Below are 25920 nucleotides of genomic sequence, written 5' to 3'. Positions count from 1 at the left end.
GTTTTCTATACTGTGAGATTAGTGGCTCTTTCTCAGCTGAAAATGTTTCAAGCATACTCCTCTTCCCAGACTGGTGAAAAAATTAGATTTGCAACAAAACAAATGAAAAACACCTGAGGAGCATGAGCTCTCATGTGGGGAGCTCCTAACTACCAGAGCTCCCAGCTGATTCTAATCCCACCCTCTGCCTCGTTACAGCCTCTGCTAATGATCTCCTTTATCAGTTCAGCAGAAAATCCAACAGGTGATTTAAATCACTGTGATGCAGCTATTGGATGGAGCATTCTGGAAGGGGGAGTATGTTATCAGCCTGCTATATATAGAAGCAAGCTCTGGGAGAGCCCTCTTGTTCCTGGGGGTGTTCAGTTGTGGTTTGTGTGGAATCAGGACTGTGGATGTTAAGGTAAATTTGTCTATTTTAATAGTTTGCCTGTTAAGTATCAAGCAGGACTTGGGTCTTAAACTGTATTTTTGTCATAATGTACCTAAGGAAAATTAAATATGTACTTAAGGAAAACTAAGAATGTATGGTTGTGTGCTAAGAACATGGAAGTGTAGGAAGTAGTGGATATCTTCCAGCTCTGTGCCTCCCAGTGTATTCTTGGTGGCACCTGGCTTAGAGAATGCATGAGAAAATATTGGGATGTTGTCTGAAAAAAGCCATAAAGAAAAGGTTTGTTGGAAGTTCTCTTGGTCTCTGTGTGAGTTTCAGTTGGTAAAACAGCTGCTGGTCTCTTTTATTTATCAGTAACTGGGGAGGTGAGCTCTGAGAAGATGGAAATGGTAATTGTTGAAAGGACCCTATCCAAGGCTGTAGCGCATTTCTACTCCCTTTTGTACAGGGAGAAGTCAATTATGTTTTGTTTAATGGGGGTTGGAAACAATTGTACATAAAATGTACATAAATGTACATAAAATATTTGGGGCTAGGAATATCAGTTCCTCTCTGATCAAGGACAGAGGCTGTGGCCTTTATATTTATCAGTGTTGCCTTGTGTGTGTTTATTACTGTAGGTGTTGTAGGATTACCTGGATATTCTACCTCTTAAGACCCACTCAGGCTGTATGCCATAGGATGTTTTAAAAGGCAGTCCCTGCCTCAAAGAGTCTAAAAACTGAATAATTCAGAGGTTGGATGCATTCTTTTGGAGAAGCTGATGTATTTTTCTCATCTTATGTCCCTATCTTAAATCAACAACTTATTTGTTTTATAATACTGCAACTTCTGAAGTTCCTTTCTGTTGTTAACAATTCATGTCAATGCTACTATATACTAAAGGAAAAAAATCTTCAGATCACAGCACGATTTGACTGTTTCATTCTTTTTTTTGTGTAGGTTGTATTATGAGACCCTCAATGAGGCATAGAACAAATTTGGAGTGTGCAACAGCCCTCTGTCAGAGCAGGCTGCAAATATCCTCTTCTTTGAAAGGCCCCTACCAATTTATGTTTAGAATAAACAGAACAGTTGAAAGATAGGTATTAAAATAGCTTTGTGGCTGGTTTTTTTCTGATGTAAAGAATGATGACAGAGGGGATCATTCTGAAAGAGCAGTGAAATTTAGTATTGTCCCTTTTGAGGCATAAGATGCATGCAGAATTGTTTGAAAAGTGCAAGTTGATTAGGAGAAGTAAATTCACAATAATTGTAGTGAAATAAAAGGAAACAAGGCAAAAACATTGGAAAGAATAAGTTTAATTGCATGTAATTACTTGATGTATGTTACAATCAGGGAAAGAAATGGAAAGGAGCATGCTAAATAGAGTTAGTGTGACAATTGTTCTAAGATGATTTTTCCAAATGACAGAACTTTGTGTGTTGGTTGTAAACTTTAAAAACCCCCAAACCAAAATCAAACAAAAGCCAAAATGTATTGTGAGCTCTTTCCAGCTGTGTCTGATAATATCCATCAGAACTTTGCTCTGGTCAGTCAGAATGATCCACCATTAAGCTTAATGGTGCAGGAAGTTTTACAAAATGGTGGAGCAAGTTTTAAAGAATTCAACCATCTGTAAAATAATAATTAAAATACTGTATGCTGCTATATGACATTGCAGGCATTTGCTCGTGCAGCACTCTGACACTGAGCTGCTCAGCTCAACAAGTTTCTGACATACCAGGTTTGATACCATTGAACAAAGCAGTCTGGTTTGAAGTAAAAATGCATGTATGGCAGAGGGAAAAGGAGAAGCAAACTAGAGGTGAGGCAAGATTCCTGGCATGAATTTGAATGTGGTTTTCTCTAAATAATCAGACTTTGCTAAATAATTACTACATTAAAGACTGCATCCTAAGCAGCTAAGAGTGGGCTGTGAGAAAGGGAAAGAGCATAATGCAGCCCTGTGGGAGAACATGCTTGCTGCACTGTTGGGCTACACTATTTTTTTTTTTTTTTTTTTTTTTCAATTGGCAGGACAGGTTTCATGTGGGGCTTTGGAGGATGCAATTTTACAGTGTAAGAAATTCAGTGTGAAACCTGTCTGTTAGCCTTTAAGTGATAACTAGGAATATGGAATGGACATCTGGTCAAGGTGATTTTTATTCTGTAGTTTTCACAAAAACTGAGCTGCTCACATTGTTATGGACAAAGGGTTGACTTCAGAAACTGAGCTACATTTCTCAGATTCTCCAGTGAAATTGCCTTTGCCTGCAGGCTTGAGTTCCAAGATTTTATTAAAATAATAAACAGGTAAAAGTTAAATGTCAATGATGCTAAATTACTGCAACTTCACAAGGCTGATTACAAGCAGATCAAATCAACTTCCTACCATGGCTTTCAAAATTGGTATTGTAAAAAACAGTGTGAAATTTGACAAAAATGTCTTATTTTAGTGTGAAATCTCAGTTCTGTCTGAACCTTGCATAAATGTATGAAAGGAATAGTTGTTTTCCTTTTAACCAGGACTTTTATTGATGATTCACCAAGTGGGATATTAGCCCTGCTGGCAAAATAAATGAACAAGTCATTATTGGGGATTGATGGTTAACTTCTCTATTTAATGATACTGTTTAAAAAGCTATTGTTTGCACTTATATTTTAATATGTAACGGTGTCAAGATCACAAGGATTTAATAGATCAGCTTTTCCCATATCCTAACTGCTTCTGATAATGTCTCAGCTTCACTCTGGAGACTTCCAATAAAGAAAAGACAAATGTGAGAATGTGGGACTTCCCTTCTAAGAAATGTTGGTAGTGATAACATTCCTCACACAATATTCATACAGTAGTGAACCTGTTCATGTAAAAATTTAACTGTCATCTTCCTCCTGGACACTTGGCCATGTGTAGCTCTGCTTTCTGTACCACTGCAATAAAACAATGGAAATTTGGTGAAACTTTGGGTTCCCTGGATATCCCTTGGGAAGTGTTGCACTGGTCTGGTGTTAGGAACTAATGACACAGAAATAATGAACTAAATACTGGATTTCTTCCTCTGCAAAGCATGTCGTAATCCTGGTAGCTTTTAAAGGAGTAAGCTTAACTTCTCTGTAGTTGTGAACTTTGAAAAAAAAATTCACTCTCTTCTTACACCTCAAAACCCATCATCCTTCTTTAAGCCCAAGGCAGGTAGTTAATACTTTCCAGACTGAGTGAAAGAATTTGATTCTCCTGTGACTGTCAGGTCTTTGGCTGCTCTGCCTATAAATGTCTGTACTCTTGAGATATCTACTGTTGTAATTGATTTCCAAATTAAAAATAATGATGGGGTGAAAGAGATAAGGACAAAGGAAAGAGATATTGCCCTTCTGAAGAAAGAATTAAACTAAAAAACGAGCTTTGGTCCGTTCCTCAGCATCTTTTGGAAAACCATTGACATGTCCATTCTCAATCATGGCTATGACTGCTGTTCTGGGCAAGAAATCTAGGAGTAAATTCTAAATGGCAAATATTGAGGAATCAGTCCAAGACTTTTAATGTATGAATGCAAAGTTACTGCTCTATCAGAATGAGTTTCCTTGACTACAATGCTATTATAGTTCTTCCAGGTTTCCTAATGTAAGTTTATTTCAGTATGAAAGAATAGCTAGTGCTCTAGTAGTGGTTTGTTTAGGGAATCTTACTTCCTGCTATAGCAGTTTCAGAACAATTTAATGGTGGAATTTCCTTCGTCTTACTCCCTGTAATTTAATCTCCTGTGTATTTAATCACTTATGTCCTAAAAAAAAAAAAAAAAAAAATTCAAAATTTTTTTAATTTCACTGTGATGCAACAGGATGTAACTGAAACATCTTCTAGTCCAGAGAGTAGTTGAATAGAATCTGACTTATTTTGAGCTGCACACAAAAGTGAGTATGAATCAGGGAATTAACATTATTGAGAGAAGGTGGTTTTCCAGATCCCAGAGTGCCAGTGCTGAAAATTCTATTGTCATGGAACTTCCAGCCAGAATTTAGACTCCAGAGTATTTTGAAGCCTGCTTGGCATGCTGTCTGCTCCCATGGCAGTGCTTGGTTTTATGGCAGTGTTATACAAGAAACAAGATGCCCTATATCAGGAAACCCCAGCAGCTTTATTTTAATAGTAGCATTTCCAAGAGGAAGACCCAAAGCTAATGTTCCCTGTATCCAGGGGTTAGTGTCCTGAAAATGGTTTAAGTTGTGCAGACTGAAGGGCTATTTTCCTTAGGTTGTGTCAGCTCAGCTGCTGGCCCCTTTAATGTGTGTAGTGTTGCAAACAGTTTGGGTTTGGTAGTGAAGCAGATCAGCAGTTGAAGGATGGGGGCATGCAGCTCACAGAGCCCTGGGGAAGGAATACCATTAGTGGAAGTTCAGCAATTATACTTTATTGTGAGACCTGGAGTGGTTTCTTTCTGATGGTTATCTTTAGAAGGTGTTCACTAGGGGATCCACATCTTCTTACTTAGAGACTTCTGAGGATGACATTTGCTAGCAGGGCCAAAAACCCTACAGGTTCACTGCATGTGAGCAGAATTTTTGAAGAGGCAGTGTGACCTGCTATAACTGCATTTTCTTTTGGCTATGATCAGCAGAATTCATCTGCCAGCATGTTTCTTTCCCAGCATTTTGGGTGAGTAGACACACTCTAAGATCCCACTTTTCTTATCTTTGCCAGGATTCATCCAGCACTGAGTACTCGGCACTGCATTGCGATGAGAAGGACTGTCTTGAAAGGTACTGTGAAACTTGTGATCTTTTGCCTTCCTACTCCCTCCCCTTTTCCCTGATCCATAAAACTGTTTAGCCACAAGAGTACTTCATGTCTTAAGAGGTATCATAAGTGTTAGTCGTGCAGTGGTTGTCCTGAAGCTGTTGACTGTGACATTATTAGGTGAACCCTGACATTCCTCAGCTAACTGAGAAGTTAGAGGCCATGAATTTCACATGTGTTTTGAGGTAAAATGCAAAATTGCTCTCAAATACTGCGAAGCTTTCCACAAAATCCATTACTTAAAGGCAGAGATAAAAATTTAGGTAGTAGTGACTGACTTGCAGCTGAGATAATTTTGCAAGGCTGCTGATAGGGAAGAGGCAAGAGTTCCCCCCCTGTCTGGATTGAAAGCATCCTTGCTGTGAGCAGCTACTGAACCTGGGGAGAAGATCTAGGTTTTTGTCAAGCTACTGAAAGGCAGATCTGACAGCTGCTCCTCATGAGTATAAAAATATACAAAGCATGTGGTCTTTTGAGAAATGGGTAGTTGAATGTTCATTAGTTCTAAGTGATTTCTGGTGCCAAGGATGCTCAATATGGAATGATATTAGGGATATAAATAGCAGAAGATGAATTGCTTATTATGAATGAGGAAGGGCTATGATGTTCAACAATGGTTTCTGCATGGCTGTTAAGATGTGGAGACTTAAATTTTTCTACCTTGGGTTTATTCTGGGGTGGTGATGCCACTTCAAATGTTTTCTCAAGTCTTGAACTAGTGCTGTGGTTCTTTGTGGCTAATCTTTTATCAGATTAGTTTTAAAACATATCCTGAACCTTGGTCTTTTATCCCTAGGAGGAGCTGGTGGTTCTATTAAACAAATCAAAATCAATCTCATAATATGTTCTTCTGTTATTAAAAATTTCTCCTGATATATGAAGTTGCTTTTTCATTTCTTTTAGTCCCTTGGTGGCATAAGAGGGAAAAATCTTTTATTTTAAATAAATTTGGGCTGAGGCTCCAATGCCTTTCTCTTTTTCTGCCTGGCTCAGTTGCTTTCATACTTCTTTTTACATTTGCTTTTCATGAAAAGGCACTAATGTTGTAAAGCATGTCTCATCTCCTAAGATTCTCATCAGTGAAGAATTATATTAAAGTAACGAAGCAGAAATTAGCAGGGATTCAAGAGTTATAAAAAGGGAAATTGCCAAAAATGAGGAGCCTTTCTCTGAGCACAAGTATCTAAATACAGTGTTCATATAATAGCAATAAGATATGATCTAGTGATGATAAATCTGCAGAAGGAAATTATATTGGGATATATTTCCCCTTTTTTAAATGTGATAGAGGAAATTGCAAGAAATTCATTGCTGTCATCACAAAATGATTCTGTTTATGATTGCTCTCCTTAGTATTACTAAAAATTAAAGTTGATTTACTGAAAAAGCCTGCTACAAACTCATCACATCTTACTTATCTCCAAAATAGCCCTATTACATATCCTGAATCTCAGGAATGTGTGTGGGAAGGTGAAGCAGTGAAGTGAGAATATCTACCTTGCTCCATCTCCTTATTTTCACATGAAAATAATGTAAGAATGTTCCTTGCCCTTTCCTTTCCCCTCCAAATGACTCAGTAATCACAGCATTATCAAGCTAGCATCAAAGCCTAGGGTTTCATAATGACTGGCTCCCTGGGTCTTTAAAATGTGTGAGCTTGCTCTGTCCCTTCTCTACAGAGGCATCAGAGAGAGGATGTTTATGCAGCCATTCTTGATCTTGTTCAGGTCCTTTGCAAAAAGAACTTTGCTCAAAAATCAGCTACTGAAATCTGTTTTGCAGACTGAATGGTCATGCTTCTACCTTGCTTACCTGTAACAATGTTTGCTTTGCTGCATAGTGCAGGCACAAATGCTCATCAAATTAGTTTTAAAGCCTTAAATTATTAATTATATTAATATTTAAAACATTTTAATATACTTATGTTAGTATTACTGGAATTTTAATAATTTAATATACATGTTAATTATATTAATTGATTAAATTATTAACACTAAGATTACATTTGCTTGCACAAATGTTTTCTGGAAATAACTGTGACTCTCATCAATGAAACAAAAACATAAGCATGTTGTTTATTGCAACCAATTGACCATCAAAGGAGGAAGGGTGTATGCTTAAAATAAATGGGGAAATATTGAAGTTGAAGGCAACTCCAAATTTTCTCCCTGTGAGAACATAAAGATGACACACGTGAACACCTGTGACCTCTCAGCTGATGATAGCCCTGGTCCTCAGGTGTGCACCCACCCTTACCTACACTGCAAGTTGTGATTGGGACACCCCTTGTGCCATCTGCTTTCCCTGGGAATTAAACATGGGAATTAAACATGGGCACTTAGGAAGAGAACCTCAATGAAATCTTAGGTATCTTAATGTGGATTATAAAGAGACTGTGCCTGCATCTCCAGGGTACTTCATGAGTGAGTCCCTAGTATAAATGTTGACAACTTCAAGGCAATTGCCTTTTTATTTTTGCTTGTTCTTGCATCACTATCACTGCAGTTGTTTAAAAGCTGTGTAGATGTGGTGCACAGAGACCTGGGTTAGTGGTGGACTTGGCAGTGCTGGGTTAATGGTTGGATGTGATGACCTTGAAGCTATTTTCCAACCAAAGCAATTCTATGATTCTCTAAGTTATGGATCAAGCCAGAGTCTCATTTGAGCTTCATTAAATTAGAGCTATATATACCAAATAAAAAAGTTCAATAATTTGCTATACATGGGGATGGAGTAGTTAATGATTCTTGTGGTTTTTTTAGTGGACTGAAGATATATTGTAATGAAAAAATAATAAGAGGGGTGAAAGGTTTTGAAAGTACTTATTTCTGATCCTGGATTTCCTGTAACAAACATGACTAAATTAGACTGAGGCAGTATACTAAAAAGCTGCTAACATATGTGCAGTCCACTGCCCACCTAGTAAGTTTAACAAAAGCTGCACACCATTTCCCAAGAGATCATAATTTAGCCAAATCAAAGCCTATTTTCCATATTGCTGTGTGTTTCTTAATAGGGATTATCATAGTGCCAAATTGGAACTCTATGTTTGCAGTTATTCAGGTTAAAATGTTACCCAAAAAAGACCTCTGCTTTTTTCTTATAATATGAAAGCATTATATTTATTATAATAACAAAAATGAGTGAAGCATCTTATTCAAGCAACATAACAGATAATTGTAAATTATTAAATAGAAACCATTCTTGCATAGAGGTGGGAAATTGAAAATTTTGAACCAAGCAGTGACTATTTAGAGGAAATCATTTGGCAACCTCAGGAACAGTAATTCCTGTTACCCTATTATAGCAAATTTATGGAAGATATATTTTCATGCCCACTTAAAGTGCTACATGCAAGTAGGGCCACTGCTGAAACAGGATGACTCTTGCAGGTAAAATGATGGATGTGTTTGGAACAGGGCTGCAGTTCTGAATCTATTATACTGTGTATTTTATTCCATCCTTCCAAATTGTTTTGTTAAAATATGGTGTTAGAGCATGAGTACCAGTGCCACATCCTTGTCATTTTTGCTCATGTTAAACAGTTCTACATAAATATTCATGAGGAAACTCTTTCTTTTGCTTACTGAATTCTGGTTCATTGCTCTAGAATTTTATTTCCAACAGGAGTAGGTGTCAAGTCCAGTGCAGTTCTCTGCACAAATTATTTTGTCTGTCTGTGAGAATGCAGCTGGTGTGGGTACCTATGTATGTGTGTGCACACTCCCCTGTGCCTGAACCCTGGAGGTATACCAGGGTATGCATATATGTACATAGATAAATATGCATGTTTTAGAAACCATTTTCATTGTTTTAATATACATCTGTCTACATGTACCTCAATATATATAGGCAGGATCTCTGAATCTACATTATCCATGTGTTTATTCTTCTGCATAAGTTACATGCTTGGAGGTCTCAAAGCCAAACTGCTGTATGGGGTTACCAACAGAACACATCACAGGACTGTGTTCTTGGTTTCACTGTTTCCACCACCCCCACAAAACCTTTTTTTCATAATTTAAAATGGAAGAAAAAAAGTCTTGTGCACTGCTATGTCATAGCTGTGCGTTACCACAGGGACTGACCTTGTAAGCAGAAATCCTGGGGTAAGTAGCAGCCTTTATTCCCCAAAAGGATAAGGAGGAGGAAGGCTTGAGTAGCTGCTCCCAGTGACCCCCTGGCTGTGTTCCACACCTGGAGTAAGCAGCAAGTACCTGGGAGATGCTCCCCTGGGCAGCCTCCTCCAGCATCTGTGAGGGGGGTTGCAGGTGTGTGTTGGTCTCAGAGCTGAGATGTTGAAGAATCTGAGATGAAGAACTAGGAATGATGTGGCTAGGGAAGACACAGTCTTACCTCTGCACTTGTTTATAATTTGTCTGCTGTTAAAAACTTAAAGTAAAAAAAATCTTGTTATTAGTTAGGGAAACAGAGCATATCCTTCAGATGAGTAATTTTTGCAGCTTTGTGGGGTCTTGTTTTTTCAGGCCTCACAATCCCAATGTTAGCACAGTTCACTTCTGTGTAATGATGTCTGGCTTAGGTTCATGGCACAGTTAAATAAACATCTTCTAGTTATCAGCAGTGATGAAAAAATTCCCTGTGCAAGCAGCAAGATAGTCAAGAGAGCACTTAATAACAACTGTGGGCCTGAACCCCTTGTGGTAATAGTGGCATTTGTACCTTTACAAATAGCTGTGGTTGAAGGACATAAGCAAGGAGTCTGTAGGTGGAAATAATATAATTTAGTAAGATTTTACATGGATAAGCATAATTGCAAAACACGTGTGCCTTGTATATGTAGATAGATTAATTTTAAGACTAAAATAATTTCTGAAAGCAAAAAGTAAAGTGGCACTTCCATTATACTGACTGACATTTCATTATTTAAATGCCTAATGTGCATTTTGCTTTTGGATAATTAGTTGTCAGTTTGCAAAAGCAATTGCATTTAAAAATGTTACCCAGTTTTGTTTTTTTTTTTTTCCAAAGGGAAACAGACTTTTTATGGTGTGGCTGAATTGGAATTCAGATGGAAGAAAAGACTTGTACAAAATGTGTTTTCCTTGGAGGGGAGGGGGCCTGTATTGCCAAACCATGGTAACAGGATTCATGTGTCTCAGAGAAAGAAAAGATAAATAAGGATTTATAATTAAGTTTGCACTTGGCATGGCAGCACATGCTAAGGTTGCTGTGATAGTAACCTTTAGATAATAAGAAGCACAGAAGTGACAGCATCTCTATTGCTCCCCCTTGCCCTTCTCTAAGGAGGATTTGGTGGCAAAGGAGTGCTGGGGGCTCAGGCAGGTGGAGCTACCAAGCATGGGAAAATATGCTAAGTCAGACCTGCAGTAGATGCAAATGCAACATTCAATCTAACACCTTAAAGCTGTGTATAGGAACTGGTTTCTGCATCTGGCACTTTTTCCTGAGAATTTAGAAAGCATTCTGTACACTGGTAGAAGAAAACAGATTTTTCAAAGCTTTCTTTGACAAAGGACTTGGAAAGAATACATAGTGGTGAAGACATGCACCTGTGATGTTGTACAGCCAAGTCAGTCACAGCCAAGCTGGACTTGAATTTGGCTGCTTTTGATTCATTTCTGCTTTTATCTGCCTTGGAGTTTTTCCTTTTACTACAAATTGATATTCCTTGAGACAGGCCAAGTGAGAGTGATAACAGCACTTGGAGCAGAGGTCTAATACACACAATCAATTCCTTCATTCTTCCAGGTTTAGAAGATTTTGGGTCTCTCCCTAATAATCACGTATAGATTTCACAGTATTTCAAAAAAGCACTTGTTAAATATGAGAAGTCTCTGCCTCTTGTACTCTTTGCTTATCACAGAAACAGAATTGGAGGCAGTTGCTCTTAACTTCATGCTTAGGCTTCTTGCAGGATTTGGAATCCTCCTCCTGTTTTATCTGCTGTCTATAAGGGAGGATTGTAGGAAAACAGGCAAATGTCTAAACCATTTGTGGTTACTTTATACTGCCCCTGCCAATTATGATTTTAGCTACATTCTCACTTTATAAATGATGAATGTAATTGGGTTATACAGACTCTCACACAGCATTTGTTGGTCAATTACCTCTCAAATTATGTACATTTGTGTAATTAGAAAATAGAATTTTTCTTCCACACATAAAGCTTTTTTCTAAATGTGTACTTAGTATATCTGAAATGATTTATTTTATTTGTACATGGGAGCTAAATTGAAAAGACTTTCTATTAAGAGTGTATGATTCTTTAATCAGCAAGACAACTTTATTTCTGCACATATGGGGTGTTGTCTGAATTATTGACTGAGAAGTCAATGGGTGTACAATTCCTAGACAATGAAATCCTGAAAACCAAATGTTTTCTCTCAATCAACAAAGAAATCTGCATATTTATTAAATGTGTGGAGAATGGATGTGTTGAAGTTAATATCCTAAGGTTCAATCATTTGTGAGCTTCATGCAGTTCCAGTAAGGGTGTTGAATTGTTTAGGAAAGTGCATTCTTGCATGACACCTTTAAATACACATAGCATGAAATCTCATTTTACAAAAATAGTTGAACTGAACCATGAAAACATTAACTAAATATGTTAATACATTTACATTGTTTTCCTAACAAAACAAAGTGAAAACATGCCTGCTATGTAGGATTGCTATCTAGTCCATGAATCTTACCTTTGGAAATGTCCTTGAAAAATTTAGGGTGAAGGTTTGACTGGTATAAAAGCTGAGGAAACAAAGCCTTTAGCAGTGCTATATTTGTATTGATTTATACTCAATAACTTAGGATTGGATTCTTATTGTGAACATCAGTGAAAGAAATTATGAATTCATCCCTACTGTGAGCAGCACTTAAACATGTGTTCAGCCTCATACATATTTGAAAGTTTTGTCCCAAATTCACATTCAGGCATGAATCATAGCAAACAGCAGTATGAATTGGCAAACAATATTTCTACTTATTAAACATTAATCAGTTTTTCACATTATTTTGCTTTATAATTGTACTGGAGTTGGCAACTTCAATGTCCAAATCATTTGAAGAAAACAGGATGTATTTTCAAACCATTGGAAGCAAATACCATATATTTTATTTCTTTTCCATTTCCATGTGAGGTCAGTTTACCAGATTTCCACAAGTGTTACTACATGGGCAAGAGGATCACCAAGGGAAAGGAAGCTTCTAAATTGCATTGTCCAGGCAGGATTCTGAAAATAAAATAAAATGCCATTTGTTACTGATTGCAGCTGGATGTTCTCCTTTCAGCTCTATCCCCTCCATTTCCTCACGTTTAATTTTAATTCTATTTCTAATCTATATCATGCCCAACCTTGTGGGGCACTGTGAAATAGTGATCTGGACAACTATAGTGTCATTAGTTTGACCTCAAGAGAATGCAAGAATTTAAAAGAGATTGTGAAAGAAGAGATAATGAAAGGAGTTATAGACTTGTTATAATTGCTGTGGTTGAAGGATATGCACCAGACAAGTTGTAATTAAAGAAACAGAGATAAAGAAAAAAGGGTAGAAAATGAACAAAGGATTTGCCAAAGATTGATTTTGTCTGAATAATCAAACAGCTTTAAGTAGGGTAACTGATTTTCTAGGAAATGCAGTAGATTAAATCTATCTATACTTCAGAAGTTTTATGACTCCTCTGTCTAGAAAATCATAATTTTGAAGTCTGCTGCTCTGAAACTGACAGAGCAAGGAGGCTGGAGCTGTTTTCTGCTTCTGTCCTGGCTCAGGAGCTGTGAAAGAAAATCAGTTTAGGGCCTTCTCCTTCTGGAGAGGGAAGGTTATGTCACTTGTCACTGCCACTTAGGATGTTTATAGGGTCCAGAATCAGGATTAGTTATTTCTGCATATGAGTGTGCTCCTGCTGTCCTGGGCCAGCTACTGTGAACTTTTTATTTTAATAGTTATATCAGATGATCCAAAGAACCCTGTCTATATTTATTGCTACATTTGTGCTACATCATAAGAATTATGCTTTTCTCAAGCACAATACTATTGAAAATAATAAAATACAACTTGCTTACTATGGAACTTTTTCCCAAGCTTTCACAAAGATTTACAAATACCACAGTACCAAAAATTACAAACATGAAATTACATAGTTTGAAACCTTCAGATTTACAAAGGACCCTAAACCCTGTTGACAAGAGCTATTTACACAGACCCAGTAATTTATTACTGATAATTAAACCATAGAGAGGTCTAACATAGTGTTGGATCTCTGCAGACTAAAGTAAGACCGGTGGGGTCAGCATTTCCCTCCCTACCAAATCCTTGATCAGCATTGCTATCAAATAATCCTATTTGCTGGCATTACAGTGCAAAAACTCAAGTATCATAATATAAATAATTAGAAGAAAATGAAAAAGCAAAAAGCATACAGAAGGTACAATAGAATAGTCAAGCACACAATATTTTACAGGTGATCTTAACTAAATATTTCTAATATTCACTTGCTGTTCGCTGGCTCATCTCCCTGTTGTGATGGGTGCAGGTGTAGAAATAGATGCATTGTAAGAAGAAACAAAGGGGAGATAATGAGATAGTACTTTTTTTGAAGAAGTGTAGCAAAGGCATTGAAAAACTGCTTTTTTTACCAGAAGTTGAAACCAATACTTTTTCTAGTTGTAGCTGTGACTTTTCCATGTATTATAAGGTGCTGTATTGGCCTAAGAGGACAATTTCTCCTAATTTAAGTTATATTTGTAACAAGGAAGCCATGGAGTTATCTCAACTTAGAATTTCTTCCTTTCTGCTTTATCCTTTCACAAAATCTCCACTTTGGAGAATCAAAGTTCACCAGACTATCAGGAGCATTACAGCTTGTCTGGTTCTCTGATTCTTTTGTTGGCAATCCCTGTCTTGGCAAGGAGAAGAAGTATTAACTTTCCAAGAGAAGCCAATGGGAGTGGTTAAGTCAAGGACTGTCAAGTGCAATGTGACAGACAGATGAGTTTTTGCTTGGGAATTTGACCCTGGGAATTTGAGTGAATATAGTTTGAGCAAAAAGAAGCCAGGCTGGAGGATCTGGGCCTGCACCATGCTGGTGTGTCCCTTTAGAACTCATTATTAGGCTCTTGGGGCTTATTAATTTTGTCCTTCTTGCAGACACAGTGGTGTTAATGTGGAAGAGCTTCACAGAGTTGCTGAGAAATGATATCTAGGTAGTTCACCTAAAAGTCTGAGTCACCCTTGGGAGCTCCTCAAAAAGTCCCCCACCTTCAGATTTTCCATTAAAGCTGCCAGAACCCCAGCCACAGAGGACTTTGCAGGATCATTTAGCTTTGGTGGCTCTTTCAGATCATCCTTCCCTGGAAGCTCAAGTGGCACCAGGGACAGCAGTGCTTTACAGAGGAGAAAACAGTAGGTTTTAACCTCATGTTCTCTCATATTAACCAAAATGCACAGAGAACATCTGACTTCAGGAGTTCAGTGTGTTGCATATGATGAGGGAATTATGTCAGCTGCTGCTTGGGCTGCCAGAGTAATGAGACACCAAACCACACTTAAATAATTTAAAATACAACAAACCTTTTAAAACAGTGTTTTAGTATGAACCAGGCTTGCATATATATATACAACACTTCCTTAAAATGTATTAATTATTAAAATATGGCAGTCTCTTACAAGCAGACAATTAGGCTGCTTGTAAATGTGTACACTTAACTGTGAGTTTCTTGTTCTTGCTTACTGATACTCTGTAGACTGCTATTTTTTTGCTATTTTAAAAGCACTGATTTAATAGGGTTCCCTTGCCAGCCATGCACCAAAGGATGTCAGAGAGAGAGGGGAATGTGTAATGAAACTCTAGCAGTATTCTCAGGAGCACTGTGGATTATGGTTGCTCTCCTGGTACAAACATTTATCCCAGGGGTGCACAGATGTGCCTACAGTAGCCGTGCAGCCCCTGGGTCTCAGCCTAAATCCTTCCTCTTATCAAGCAGTTGCTGCATCACTGGGTTTCATTTTGAAGCTAGGTTTTAAATAGTATTCAAACAAGGAAAAATGTAATCTGTCTAGGAATGAACTTACTAACTAAAGTCTATTCTATAATAAGATTGTGCCTAAAAAGAAAATGTCAGGTGCAGTTTTACAAGGTTCTGATCCCACTCCTAGGTTATGGCTTTCTGTTTCCACTGCAATCAGGATTGAATACATTGATTTATTTATCAGCATTACACTGGGCTACACTGAATGCAGCTTCCATCTCAACTCACCATTGATGGATTGGTTTTTTGTGGGTTTTTTTGGTGAATAATTCTATTTATTATCCTAAACCCTTAATTGCTGGGCCAGTGTTAAAGCGTGACAACACTGCATCTTCATTCATAGCCTCTTAATCTTTGTGACATTGCACCTCGGTGTGATTCTTCAGCCCTGTTCCTTATGTTTCATTGTATCTGCTGGATTGTATGTTGACTGGAAATAAAACCAACTCAGTGACCAGGTTTCAGATAATCCTTTGCTATCCAGTCTGCAATTTTGGGCAGTAGCTTGAAATGCATAAGATCTTATTATAGTCTCCAGTTCACTTCTCATAGCTTACCTGAGGTAAATCCTTAAAGTGTAAATAAAATGCAGAAAATTACTACCAGACAGATAGAAAAATACAACATTCTGAATTAGAATTTGTTTCCAGATTCACTGTCCAGCAGTTACAAGAATTCCTCATATGGAAAAAGCATTTCTTCTGTATTACTTTAATAACTTGCAAGACCCTCTGCAGGGATTTCATATACTCACTTCATATTAAAATTCTCAGGCTTTACTGCAGAGTAATATGCTCATATTCTCCCCCCAAACCAGATTAAGTAAATACAATTTGAGATTTTTTTTTTCTTATTGATTTCTTGAGCAAAACAGTAATATTTGCAGTCTTCTGTGTTTTATCTGTATTAATGCAATCTGCCCTCACTGTGTAATGCTGATGAATAAATCACTAAATCTATTTACTCTGAATGGCAACATTTTAGTCCAGACAGGAAAGGACTATTCTTGTTTGGCTTTTTTTTTCTCCTCCTACTGTCTGAAAAGAAATTAATTGTATTGTGTGTTGCCAATATATGTAAAATTACACCTCACAATAAAGTAGCAGGTGTGTTTTCTGATCTCACTGTGAAGATATTTAGGTTCTGGTTTGCAAGTAAATTGCTTTTCTCATTTTGTTGTAGAGTTCCAGGATTGTAACTGTGCTGTCAAAATAAGGCCTTTAATTACTGTACCTCTGCAATGGTGGACTATTAGTGTCCACAAAATTCTTGACAGATTACATGAGAAATTCAATAGAATAAAAAGTTTAATCATCAATGAAATGTGAATTAAATGCATTCCAAATCTGATGGACCTGTCATAGGAAAAAAGTTATTAACTTGATTTTTATAGTTTTTGCTTGTCTGTACATTCTTACTGTACCAGTGACAAATGTATCTGGAGTGCCAACTGCTGTTCTGCAGGAATACAAAGGGGCAAAGGAATGTCTGATTTACACTGCTTTGAAGTCTATTTGGTTTATTGCAGGGCAAGTCAGTGAGTCAAGAGGAGCTCACTGTCCTGTGCAGGATTCTTTTGAGTGTAGCTGTTTGAATCCCTTGCAATAAGGCACTACCATCTTTATTTTCAAAATAAAGGGTAACCACTCCATGATGCCAAATAGAAAATGAATAGCAGTGCTAATGATTTTTTTAGCACAGACAAAGTGTTAATAAAGATAAAGACAGACAAAGTGTTAATAAAGATAAAGACAGAATGGATTATTGAAGGGGAGAAGGGGCTAATGGTTTGCAGGAGTGGACCTACCAGATGGTTTTGAGAGACTGACTAAGGTTCCTGCTCCATGAAAAATTTACATGCATTGCCTTCCAGGAGTACAGAAGATTTGGGAGAGCTTTGATGAAATGCTGAACTAAGCAGAGAGTGATTGATAACCACAGAGTGCCACTAACCCATCTCCTTTCCAAAGCAGAGCAAGTTTCCCTTGAAAGGACAGAGGAGTGGTTGACAATCAAAGTTTGGATGCTTTACTGCCAATGGCTTCCTTAATTTATGTCCACAATGACTTCTAGTCATGCCCCAAGGATCCAGGAGGTTGGTAGATTTCCTAGAAGAGACTCCTGGTAGCTGGTGACTGAAGCAGTTAGAATGAAGTCAAACTGATGACTCCAGTAAAACATAAACCCTGATAGTTAGGTTATAAATAAAAACAAGTGCATTCATGCAACCCATTCACAAATTGCAGCTTATTTGCAGATAGTCATGCTTGTAAGATGGATGACACCATAACCCTGATAGTGGTAAAGCCAATACTATTAAACCAGCCATGCTGGTTTTCTTTATTCCTCCTCACACTTGTAAGATGGTTTTGAACACCTGCCAGGTTGTGATGTAGACTTTGCCAGGTGAGGAGGAGGCATCAGGAATGCCTTAACCTGCAACTGAACCTATTGCAGGAATATGAGGATCTCCTTGGCAGTAGATGCACTTTATATAAAGCAGCAAAATCCTCTCTTTTTGATCTGCAGCTCCTTAAGAAGTGGGCAGTTCTTCCTGTGCTACTCTTTTGGGGTGAGCCCAGGGCTCCTTCTGGCACAGAGACATCTCAGAGTACAGAGCAGGTCTGGTGTGCAGGGTGTTTCTGTTGGCATCAGCTGGAGATGGACAATTGTTATGCACTCAGGTTTCTTTTAAAGACTTTTCTCACTGTGTATCTTGGTCAGGATCAGAAAAAAGGAAGGGGGTTTTGGAGTAATTTGAGTTTGGGTAGTGTCAGGAGCTGATTTCTGCCTGCCAGCCATCTGAATTTTCATTTCTGGAAGACTCAGTGTTCCTGATTTTGCTGTGTGGCTTCTGAAGTACAGCTGTTCCTAGAATAGGATGTCCTGGATGACTGATTGTGCCAAAATAACTTTGTACTGCCATGTTATTTCTTCTGCATTTAAGACAGGGTGATGAGAATATTAATTCTATGTACTTTTAAGGCTCCCTGACTTTTTTTAGACCATTTTGTAGCATACAAGACTCAAAACTGTGAGCAGACAATATGGAGTAAACAAATAATGAATGAAATACTGATTGGTAGAACATGAAATAACTGAAAAGAGTAGAAAAAAGAGGGGAAAGGTAAATAAGTGGTAGTACGTGGAGGGCAAATGATCTGTGGGAGCACTTTGGGAAGACTTTTTGTATTTCCCTGGGATATTTTGTATAGCAAAATTTCACATATTGGTCTTTAAGAGTGTGAATGTACTTATGACAAAAGCTCCTCATCTTGCTGAAAAGAGCACTGGCTGATATAAGGACTATTCACAAGCAAGATTTATCCACCAATTTCCTCCTTTCTTTGAATAGTAATATTGTACAGTATAAAGTCTGAGTAAATGTCAGCTGATGATACTTTTGTGGCTCCTTTAGGTAAATATTTCATGGTGTATTCTAGATTCTGTTTCTTTTCTTGGAGGCTTCAGATATGGGGGGATTTTTTCACTTTGCTTTGTTGCTCCATGCTGCTGCTGGCTTCTGGGTTCTCTGTTTTTTACATTATGCCCAAAGAATACACTAATTCATTTTAGAATATTACCTGCAAAAGCAGACTTTGATGGTAATAGCCTTGAAAATAGTTGCATTCACTGGAAGAAGCACTTAGCAAATTGCCAGGCTATTTCAGTAAAGCTCACATAGCACCTCAGCATCTGGAATGATAGGGTTCATTTTTTCCTGTTTTTTCAGCACTTGAATCTTGCAGACTACCTAATTTGAAACTTTAGATTATTAATAATAGCCTTATGTCCTTAACGATTGCTGCTCTCTCTTTTTAATCTATTGGCCATCTTTAGTTAATACAGGGAGAGCAAAATGTCAGGATCCTTCCTGTCCTCAGTTTCTAAAGCACAAGCTGTGCTCTTAACTCTTTTGCTTGTATTCCCTATTAAACATTTTTGCCCTCCCAATAGTTAGGGTAAAAGCAAACTACCCCTACCTGCCAGCCAGCAGCACAGTTCTCTCTTTCTTGCTGACTTCTTGGTGTTTGCTTCTTGCCATGTGGCTTTGAACCAAGCTCTGCAAACTGTACTAAACTCATATTACACTTCTACAAACAAAAATTATTTTATTTTGAGATTGTGCTCGTCTAAGCCACTACAGTGGAAATTAATCATGTGCAAATTTAATGGAAAATGTTTTTAAAGCTTATAAGAGTAATCAATAAATGTCAGTTAAATAGTTTTGGGAGAGGATTTTGTCAATCTGGCTTGAACAATCACATCCATGTTCACAAATGCAATAAGTGTATGCTCATGGCAGTGAAGTTTCAGTGGATTTTAATTGCTGTAATTGCCCCTCTATTATTCAAGCATCTTAGATAACAGGTTCCTCTTCTGTTAAATTCTCTATACTAATTTTGTCCTGCACTAATGTTGTAAGGTACTTAACTTTGTTAATTAAAGATACCAGCCAAGCACTATGGTTAAGGTTGCTGCTGCCAATAGCATTCTCTGTCTAAAAGAACCAGAGTAAGGTTTTAAACCAACTGCTCTCTGAATTCTGTGGCCAATTCTGGGTACTGAGTCAGTAGAAGCAATAAACCTTGTCTGCATATCTAGATAGAAGCCACGCATAAAAAGCCAAGACTGAGAGCAAGCTTGGTTGTTAGAAGCAAAGCTATTGTCTATAAGTTAGGTTATATTTTGCCCCTTCCATTATGTATTTGTAATCCTCTTCAAATACATGTCACTCAGCCCCTAAAATAATCTTCTTTATCAATGTTGCAACTTCTGCCTCCAAATTGCTTCACCAGCTTCTCTCAGGTAAGTCCTGCTCGATAGCAGACTTTTTGCCAAGTTAATTTTTTTTTTATCTCTCAGTGTGAAGGCCCATAACAGCTTGATCAGTTTTCACCTTGAACCTTTTTCATCCTTTCCTCCTTTGCCATGTATGCCTTATACCTAGCAGTGGTTTTCTGTCTTATTGCACCAGTCTGTGACATTCATCTCATTTAATCTCCTCAAGATACAGCTCTGCCAGCACAGATCCAGGCATAATCTCCTGTTGAGGTTATTGTCAGTAATGCTGTCTCATTTTGTGTTTTTACAGCTCCAAGCACAATTAGGTTTCAATCTTGACTGGCACCTTTGGGCACCACAGGACACATATAGTGCACAACAAGTGAGAGGATGGATATTTCTTCTTCTTTTCCTTAATAACTCTTGCACTCCTATCACAGCGTGATCAGAAGCTAATGAGATACACTATATGACAAAATCCAAAACTGATTTTTTTTTTCCAACAGAAAAGGGATGCTTTCATAAAAGCTCTACAAAAGACCTTTAAATCCAACTAGTTTTAATTTGTAAGATGGCTATGAATGGCCCAATACACTGCCTATGCACACACCAGTACACAATAGAAAGTATATATGACCTTATTAGTCACTCCATATGGCTCAAAATTAATGTTGTATCACAGTATGTTACTTGGGAACAAATTGAAGATGCTATATTTTGCACTGTAGCATATTCCAATGGCTTCTTTCCAGAGTCAGTTTTGTGGCAAACAAGATTTCATGTGGCTGCAAGATATATCTTCATGCAAAATTAAGAGCTTAATAGCCCTAATTTTTTTTTGTATTAGTGGGGGGTTGTAGCTAAAATCTTTTCAAGGCTCATGGAAATGCACTTATATTCTCTCTCCAGTATTCTGTGTTCATCTTGTTCTCCTTTAGCCTTTTAAAACTTCTTGTAATGTCTTGTCTTTCTTTTATTTTTTTTTTAAAGTTCCATAGCTGTAGCATGACACTCTTCTGGCATGACTGCTCTAATCTGGAGGTATAGCAACTGTGACAAGTAATAGAAGTTTTGTTCTTTTAACAGAAGAGCACAATGAAACATTTCTACACTGATTTCTGTATGTCAGGCATGCACTTTGTTGCAGACTTTGTGATATTAACCACTATTGGATTCAAGCTGTATTTGTTTTGTCATACAGACATTCCTGCTATTAACTTTTAGATAACACCAGTGTCTCACCTAATGAAAAATAATGGCTTAAACTAAGGAGTCAGAGGAGTCTGCTCTGGAAGAATCTGACTAGGAGAGAAACACATCCCACTTGTGTTGATCAGTATTTTATGCCTTGCTCTCTTTTATTGCAGTCAATCCTTTTCCTTTTTTTTTTTTTTTCTTTGTAAGGAAGGAAAAAATTGTATGAATACTTCTTTCTTAACTTCTGATCTCAGAATTTGATATGGGCAATTATAACTTTGTACTGGCTAAATGAGCCTCCCAGAGTCTGATGGTTCAAGTCTGCAATGGATCACTACATATGGAAATCTAATATGCTAAAGAGATATTATTTGCAGGGATTTTTCCATTTATTTTCTTTTAAAATAGAACCGGTGAAATTACTAAATTACTAATTACTATACTTTTTTCTAATATTTCTGCATCTGTGCAGTTTTTGGTCTTAATTTGTGCTATGATATTCTTCTGCTTGTTAATTGCATAAATGTTCAGAAGCTGGTGGTACTGTGAAGAGAAAAGGAGGAGGGGAAGTGAAAATACCCATTAAAAACTCTCCAGTGAATTCTCTGATGTGAAATTTTACAGCCAATCTTTTCATACCATTGCCTAATTGATACAACTTGTGCAAAAACTTCTGCCTCTTAGTACGGACTTCATTTTAAGAAACGGATTACTTGGCAAGTTTAGTTCTCAAATAATTTTTAAGATTCACAGTAAAGAGAATTAGTTCTGCCTTTCAGGATATCTCCCTCTCTCTCTCTCTGGTGCCCTAAATAAAGCAAGTGCCATATGGCTGGTGCAGCAGATGGACTGGCGGGAACACGTAGGCAGCTGTAGATAGTTGGCACACAGGTGCCTATTGATTTTGCTGGAAAGCAAAACCTGACTGATGGCTCTGGGTTGTGAGGATGTTTTTGTACTCCTTCTTGCCTGCACTAGAACTTTCTGATCACATTCTGTAGCATCCTCGGGGCTCCCTCCTTTTCAGATCTGCAAACTGCTCTAAGGATGTTGGACTATGTGAAAAGTACCTTTGCTCTTTGTCAGAGCAAAGGATGGGCAGCTCAGTTGACTCTGATGGTCACCCCAGCAGATGTTTAGGAAAAGTGTGTCAGAAGCTGAACATATTTATAGTGATCATGCTTCATACAGCTTCTCAACCTCCAGCAACCAGTTTAAGAAATTTCAGGTTTCATCTTGGGTTATGATGTTTATATTGACCTAAGGGTCAAGAATTTGTCTCACTGATTTTCATGGGTACATTTACATTTTCTGGTTTTCATGATGGCTCAGAGCAGTGCCCAGCTCATTTATGTGTTCTGTGGAAGCAAATGTTGATTAGTTTCTTTTAAGTCTGCTGCCTGATGATCAGATACCAGAGAATTATGTACTGTGAGAAAAGGCAAATAAGAAAACCTCCATCAGCTTCTCCAAATCAGTCATGATTACTTACATCTCCTCAGCAGTCTGAAAAATCAATTGTTCCTCAGAAAAGGTATTCCATGCTTTGACCCTTTTATGATACAGGTTTAAAAGAATGCATTAATTCTAGAAAAATGTAAGACTACAGCCAAAGTGAAGGAATATGTGCATCTACTTATAAGGTAGTGTTAACAGAATATTCTGTTGTGATCTCTATTCTTTAAAAAAAAAAAAACAAAAAAAAACAAAAAACTCCCCCCAAAAAACAAAACACCTTTGGAATTTTAACTGTTCTGAGAACTCAGATTGCATATCTTGAGAGTCATGCAAAATATCTTCAGGAAATTTTACCATAAGAAATAATTAATTTAGAGCATTATTCCATATATGCATTTAGCCTCCGATATTTTTTTTCCATATTTACGAAGCCAAATTTATGGATGAGCAATTTCATCTGCAGGTTTAATATCAGCCATCCAAGTATCATGAGACCCTTCTGTGACTCTTCATACTCAGCTTTTACATTTGATTATCTGCAGTAATTTTCTATCAGTAGTAAACTTTACCACTGCAATATTCCCTCTATTCAAAACTTTGTTCCAGAGAGGCCCCTGCAAACCTTGGTTTCTTGCTGATCCCCTTGTTTTTTGAAAACTAATTATTTATTTTATTTTCCAATTAATTTTGACTCTAGTGGCTGGTATGTATGTATGGATGGAAAAGCTTTCTCTGATACCTATTATTCAATTAAAGAGCATTTCATAACAAAACTTTTCAAAAAAGCTTTTGGCATTCACAGTATCCTATTGCAATCTACACACCATTATTAATTTGTAGAAAATAAGAGCTGTGCTAATTCCTTCCCATTACACTGTGTCTACTCATGTAGAAACTTTTCAGTTTCTTAAATGAAGAGCATGAGGTCGTCCTGGGCATTTTTTTTATTGTTCATTTTGTTGTTTTGATCTTTAGCCACTTCTACTGGTAGGTCCTGCTTTAAGACAGCTCTTTTGCTAAAGTATCTTTGAAGTCTGTGGTAAAGAATCTCCCTGATGCCTTTAGTGCAGACTAGTGCAATCAATTAATTTAGCTTTTCTGCTATTACATTATATTTGAGTGCTCCTTTTTATGCATTCAGCTTTGAATAGCTGTATCCGGATGACTTCCTTTTTCTCAAGTGTTGTGAGAGAAGGTGGCTATAAAATAAAAGGCAGGCAGCTGAATGTATTTTGTGCCATTTTGTGCTTTACTGCTTAACATCTTTTTTCAGTCTGACATATCTGGTTCTTTTTTTAATTAATCAGGGTTAATATTTTCTTCTATCTTTCATATTTTAGCATTACTTACTTGTAATGATTGATATGATCTTTAATTCTCCATTTGAAGTGTTTCAGCTCATTTCTGTCCTTCTTTTACTCATTTCGGAAAGATCTACATCACTGCAAAATGATGAAACCCCATAGCAGACTCCATGCTGCTTACAGGTATTTTATGCTTTTACCTGTTTGTTTTGATTGTAACTATCTCATTTTACATAGCTTGCCTTTTCAAATTAAGCCTTTAAAAGTAAACTTAGGGTGTGTTTTTTTCCCAAGTGGGGTTTTTACCACTTCATTACTAGAAATATACTTCATCTCAACCTATATGTTCCCCATATCAACTCTTCCAGTCTCTCCTGCCTTTCCTCTTTATAAAAAAGCAAAACCAACAGGCTCATATCTCCTATAATACTTTAAATTATAGTGCTCTGGGGTTTAATTTTGGCAGCCTGCTCCTTTTGTTTGCTCTTTTTCTGTTGTGTACTTTTATGCATTTAATCTGTTAGTACTGGAGTGGGGAGGTATCACATCTATTAAACCTACCTGATAAAACTTAATCCCTGATATTTAAGGATTCATAGAGGGATGGGGGCATTTCCATACACAGCCTCAGTAGCAAGTTAATCTCACTAGGAATAGGATAAATTCTGATATGCTTGTAACCTCATTGTGCTGCTGGGAACCAGGAAAGTGTATTCACAGTATCCATTCTAGGATACTATCTTCAGGGAATTATGTTGACACCTGAGAAAAAGGAAGGAATATTCTTCTGGTGTATGGTATAATTGTGATTTGCCTCAGCTTTGTGCTACAATGAAATATGAAAAGAGGGGAAAAAAATAGAGGGGAGGAGAAAAGGAAAATTAATATAAATCAAAACCAGTGCAGAAGTAAACCTGAAAAAAAAAAAAATTCTTCGAGGAACAGCAGAAAAGTAAAAATGGAGGAAATACAGGTCTAAAGAAGAGACAGATGAGACTTGTGCATCTGTCACTTTAGTAGCTGAATTTCCCATAAACTTCCGTTGAGATCCGATTAGCTCTGCAGGGAGCAATCCAGGAGGGAAGGCATTAGATGTAACTGAACTTGTGATAAATCCTCCTGCAGCCAAGCATTAGTCAGAAATACACTGATCTAATAACAAGTCATGATTACAGTTTAATCCTGACTGGTACTTTCAAAATTACAGATAAAATGGATCATTTAGTGTTGACTTTTACAATTCCCCAAGGTAACAGTATGGGGTTCTCATTAACTCAAAGAATTATTCAATTTGAGGCTGAAGCTGTATAAGTGGATGCTTTTCCAGGACTGGGATCATTAGTATTGTCACAGAGGTGTGTGTGAATGACTTCTAAGTCAGGTACTAGTGACATCCCAGGTAGTAAATTCCTAAGCATCTTCCTTCACATTTTTACAGCCATGATATTAAGTTTTAAAACTTCAGATGACTTTCTGATTTTCAGTTCAAGGAAGAATCCTTCCTGCCCCACTCTTCCAACTGTGATAGGCATTGTTCAAAGGTTTGATTCTCCCAATGCCTGAAAGCAGAGGGGTAATACAATGAGTCTCTGTTCTTCACAATGTTGGGTGTAATGAATAAGATAATTTATATATAGATAGATTTTTGTACACTTAAAAGAAGTGCTACTGGTTGTTAGAGATAAGATTGCTTCTTGTCTTGTATCTGGGATGTAGACTACATGTCTTGATATGGTGTGATTAGGATCATGCTTCAGCAAAAGAGAAAGGTAGGGAGTCCAGTTGCCTGGAAATGGAACCTTAATTGCTTGTTTTTTCTCTGTATTTTTAGATACAAATTTAGTAATTTAGTTTCCTCATGGAACTCTTGCTTTTCTCTTTCTCTCTCTCTCTTTTCTTTTTTTTTTTTTTTTTTTTTTTTTTTTTTAAAGAAATAAACACTTACTGAAAGATAGAAGGTAAACCAATCCTTCTTTAGTGACTTCACATAACTA

General features: G+C 37.2%; 1 long non-coding RNA gene across 1 annotated transcript in view; it reads left to right on the top strand.

Moving 5' to 3' along the window:
• The first annotated feature begins 354 nt into the window (after positions 1 to 354).
• Positions 355 to 25920, top strand: part of LOC139804540 (uncharacterized) — a 72748-nt gene continuing 47182 nt past the window's right edge. Inside the window, exons 1-2 of the long non-coding RNA XR_011729420.1 lie at positions 355 to 403; positions 5077 to 5135. This is a non-coding gene — a long non-coding RNA (uncharacterized lncRNA). The remainder of the gene's footprint in view (positions 404 to 5076; positions 5136 to 25920) is intronic.

Source organism: Heliangelus exortis, chromosome 18 (genome assembly GCF_036169615.1).
Source record: "Heliangelus exortis chromosome 18, bHelExo1.hap1, whole genome shotgun sequence".
Lineage (NCBI taxonomy): Eukaryota > Metazoa > Chordata > Aves > Apodiformes > Trochilidae > Heliangelus > Heliangelus exortis.
This window is presented reverse-complemented; position numbering and strand designations above follow the sequence as displayed.